The following is a 5,068-nucleotide window of genomic DNA, read 5'->3' as shown; positions in this document are numbered from 1 at the left end:
AAAAATATTTTATTTATTATTTTTATTTTATGTGTATGACTGTATTGCCTGGATGTGTGTAAATGCACCCATGTCGTGCAGTGTCCACAGTGTCCTTGAACTGGAGTTATGCATGGTTGTTAGCTGCTATGTAGGTGCTGGGAATTGAACCCAGGTCCTCTGTAAGAGCAGCCAGTGCCTTTAACTACAGAGCCATCTCTCCAGCCCCTGCTGTATATTTTTTAAAATAGACAAATGAAAAGTATGTGTTGTAGTGTATAACATGATATTTTGATATATGTATTCATCTGGAATGGTAAAGTTTAGATTCTATATGTACTATTTAGGAGCTTATCATTTTTGATTGTGAGAACACTTAAACATCTATTAGTTATTCTGTTGTTAGTAACTGTAGTCACTGTGGTGTATGATAGGTTGCTGTGTAGCCTTATCTATTAGCTTCTTTTTCTTTGAGTGTGTGTGTGTGTGTGTGTGTAGAATGTACATATATATGCATGTTTACATGTGTGAGCACATGTCTGCAGGTGTGTGTCCATGCATGTGTGTTTTTGTGTGTATTTGTAGGCCAGAGGTTAATGTAGAGGCTTCCTTGATTGTGTTCCACTTTATTTACTTAAGCAGCATCTCTCGCTAACCCAGAGCTTGCTGACTCAGCAAGTCTAGCTAGCCAGCTTGCCCCTGGAGAACTGCCAGTCCCACCTGACTTTTTGCATAGATGATGGGGCTCTAAACACCTGTCTTCCACTTGGGTGGCAAGCACTCTATCCACTGTGTCATGCCCCCAGCCCCAGATTCTGCCTTCTTTTTGGAGAGGGGTTTCTGTTAACTTTTAGGAGCTGCCATTGGTACAAACTTAAGAGGAGTCTCTATAGGAAGATAACTACCTTGATGTATTTCCCCATCTCCATGGAAACCCTTCCTCCTCATCAATTACATGTTAGAAGGAACAGGAATGAGGAATGATTCCAGGTAATGAGCACAGGGTGCACAGGATTGGAATTTCCAGTGTTGGGGAAATGAAGGAGCTTGGGTGTAGTTCTGGGGGATGGATGGGCTGGAGAAAGCATGGGAAATATGGATAAGCTGGTCTGTGTAGTAATTAGCTGGAATGTCAACAAATTACTTTCTCTAGGGCTAATTTGGATATCTGGGAGTCCCAAGTTGAAGAAAAATCTGTTATTGCAGAAAAATTGTGTGGCGTGTGTATAGCTGTATGCCACCCATCCTTTGAAGATTCAGAGCCTAACTTTTTGCTTGGAACTCCAAGATTTCGAAAACTTACACTGCAGTCCTTTTGTTTGAAGGGTGAACATGTTTAAGTCATAGCCTGTTAAGAGCACAGTAGCCCTTTTGTAAGCTATCTGTGTCCCCTTTATGAGGCTGCATGAGGCAAACTGCTTTGCAGTAGGAGGAGAAACTTGAAAACCATCAAGTAACTGTGGCCACTGCTCACAGAGGCCATGTGCCTCCATTGTCTTTTCTCTTGGAGGCCCACGTCCAGCTGCATGAAAGGTTAAAGAGCAAAGTGTTTCAGCATTGCTTATGGCTTTACTTTTACTTTCTAAGTCTCCTTTCTTTTTTTATTTTTCTGTACTAGACATTGAACCCAGGGCCTTGTGTATGCTAGAAAAGTGTTCTACTGCTGAGCTACATCCTTAAGCCTATTTTTTTATTCTTTCATTTTGAGATAGGAACTCACTGTGTTGCCCAGGCTGGCTTTGAACTCTAGCCTAGCTACGCATTGAAGTTGCCATCCCCAGCCTTTGCCTCCTGAATGCTGGGATAATGGGCCTATACCACTAGGTTTGCCTTCCTCTTTACTGTTTTTTTAAAGTAAGTCTATACAATGATGAGTTTCCTTATGGCATTTTAATACATATATGTTATTGTATGTTTTTTTTATTCAATCCCCCCAGTACTCTTCCTCTTGCTGCTCTCCTTTCTCCCTGAAACAGTCCTCTCCTCTGCTTCAGTGTCACATGTACTCTGTTACCCTCTTCTGGACTCCTTAAGACACACACACACACACACACACCACATAGCTCATGGCATTTATCTTTCTGAGTCTGGCTAATTGCTCTTAACACAATGATTTCCAGTTCTACCTATTTGCCTGTAAATGTCATGATGTCATTGTTCTTTGCAGTTGAACACAGTTTTGTCATGTATATGTATCACATTCGTCTGTTGATGGGCAGCTAAGCTGGTTCCATTTCTTAGCTAATGTGAATAGTGAGGCAGTAAACATGGCTGTGCAAATATCTCTGTGATATATTGAATCCTTAAGCCTTCAGGTAAATATCCAGGGGTGGTACATCTGGGTCTGTATTTAGATTTTTCCGTTACTGCACCAGTTTACATTCCTACCAGTGGTGACTAAGAGTTCCTCTTTCTCTATACATTCATTAGTATTTGTTGTCAGGCATTCTGACTGGAGGAAAACGGAATCTCAGATGTGTATTTTCTGATAGCTAAGGATGTCTTTATTTCCAGTTTTCAAGTATTTTTCAGCCATTTGTATTTCTTTAGAGAACTATCTCTTCATTAGCCCATTTATTGACTGAATGGTTGGGTTTTATTGTGCTTTTAATTTTTTTTGCAGTTCTTTGTGTGTGTGTTCCTGTTCACATGTGTGTATGTGTGTGTGTGTGTGTGTGTGTGTGTGTGTGTGTGAGTGTATGTGCACATGAAGTTAGAGTGTCTTCCTCAATCACTCTCCACATTTTTTTTTTTTTTGAGACAGCATCTCTTACTGAGCCTGGAGTTCATTGATTCAGCTGGACTGGCTGGCCAGTGAGTGCCAAATGCTGCCCTGTTTCTGCCTCCTTCTGACTGGGGGATTACAGGCATGCATTTTAGCAGCCAGCTTTTCCATGGGTGCTGATCTCCATTCTTGCATGGAAAGTACTTCACCGACTTAGCCATCTCCCCGGTCCCTGTGGTTCTTCATGTATTCTAGGTATTAATAGATAATAATCAATGCCCTGTGTGTTGCATAGGAAAAGGCATCTTTTTATTCTAGTGACTGTTCTGTTGTGAAGAGCTTTTTAACTTCATGGAATCTCATTTGTCAGTTCTTTGGATTATTTCCTGTGCTATTGGGATCCTTCTCAGAAAGTTTTTACCTACACCTACTCTTGAAATGCTTTATTTATGTAAAGGTATTTTCACCTTTCCTCTAGGAGTTTTTCAAAATTTCAGGTTGTGCATTAGGGTCTTTGATCCATTTTAAATGGGTGTTTGTGTAGGGTGGCAGCAAGTTCATTCTTAAACATGTGAATATCCAGTTTCCTAAGCACCATTGGTTAAAGAGGCAATCTTCTTTCCAGTATATGCTTTTGATAACTCTGCTGGATAGCTTTAGTTGTTAACTTGACATACCTGGATAGAGGGAGCCTCAAGTGGGTAATTTCCTTCATTGGACAGGTCTGTGGCCATGTTTATGGGGTATTTTCTTGATTGTTGAGTGATGTGGGAGGGTCCAGCTTGCTGCGGCCAGTGCCATCCCTGGGCAGGTTGTTCTGTATTGTATAAGGAAGCAGGCTGAGCATGGGCCAGGGGAGCAAGCCAGTAAGCAACATTCCTCCCTAGCCTGTGCTTCAGCTCCTGCCTCCAGGTCCTTGCCCTGAGTTCTGCCTTTGACTCTTTGATTAACTGTGACCCAGGAGATGTAAGCCAAATAAACCCTTTCCTCCCCAAGTTGGTATTGGTCCGAGTGTATTGTCACATCAAAGGAGAAACAAATGAGAACAGAAATTGGTACCAGGAGTGGGGTATTGCTCTGACAGACCTGACCTTGGTGTTTGAGGGAGGATTGTGGGAGTGTTTGGAACTTTGACTGGAAAAGCCATTGAGTGCTTAGAGTTTGTTGCTGTGGAGCTTGGAACAGTTATGCTGAAAGAGTTGGGGGTGATGCTTGTGAAGCTTCAAAGGGAAGCAGAGACTATCAGGGCTGTTGGTAAGATATCTTGAATTGAGAAATCTGGGTTCTGGTTGGCTGGGGCTGAAGAATCAACTGTGATTAAGAAGAGACCGGCACCACTGATGCAAATTCTTTGCTTTACTGGGACAATTTATGCTGGTTAGCTGGAGCTGAAAAATCAGTTGTAACACAAGACCATCATCAATAAGGTAAAATTTTCTGGGAAATATTTCCTCAGGGTCAGTGCACAGAAGTTGTGGTCCAGAGGGAGCCACAGCCTCCATCTCAAGCTGGAAGTAGGCCTTGGTAATGTGTAAGAGTCTCCTGCGTTCTGGTATTGAAAGCGTGAAGGGGTCACAGAGAGCAGCTGAGCCTTGGCACTCTGAGAGGCCAGGAAAGGCCATAGGTGAAAGTGCAGCTTCAGTTGCAGCAAAGACTCCAGGATTGAAGGGGTCATGGAGAGAATCTGAGGTTTTGCACCCTGAGAGGCCAGTGAATGTGCAGCCTCAGTTTCAGTGGAGACCTCAGCTTTTTGGAGATGCCAGGACCATGGGACAACCACCCCAAGGGCAGCAGCAAGTGTAGAATGGGGCCAGTCTGGGCCTATGAGACGAGCTGCATGTGCTGTGGATGGCAGAGTCAGAGAAGTGGAGCTGCCCAGAATATTGTGAATGTATCCCAGGTGTCCAGCCTGGAGCCACTTTGCTGGACTTAGGTTTTGCTTAGGTGTGCCCAATTCTTCCCTTTTGAAATAAGACAGTACTTGTTTTGGACTTTACAGGAGCCCATGGTTAAGAGATTTTGAGACTATGGATTTTTTAGTGTTTGGAGTTCTGCAGGACTGTGGGACTGGGGTTGTACTGTCCTATGTTGTGGTATTGTTAACATCATATCTTGGGGACAAGAAATGGAAAGGTTGTGATTTAATAGTCCTTGGGGAATTTTCTTGATTATTGAGTGATGTGGGAGGGCCAAGTCCACTATGGGTGGTGCCAACACTGGTCAGGTTATCCTGTACTGTATAAAAAAAGCAGGCTGAGCAGGGACCAGGGGAGCAAGCCAGTAAGCAGTTTTCTTCCATGGCCTGTGCTCCAGCTCCTGCCTCCAGGTTCCTGCCCTGAGTTCCTACCTTGGGCTCCCTGATGA

Source organism: Nannospalax galili, unplaced genomic scaffold, assembly GCF_000622305.1.
Source record: "Nannospalax galili isolate Female #2095 unplaced genomic scaffold, S.galili_v1.0 scaffold136, whole genome shotgun sequence".
Classification (NCBI taxonomy): Eukaryota; Metazoa; Chordata; class Mammalia; order Rodentia; family Spalacidae; genus Nannospalax; species Nannospalax galili.
The sequence above is the reverse complement of the archived record's forward strand: the minus strand, read 5'-3'. Positions refer to the sequence as shown.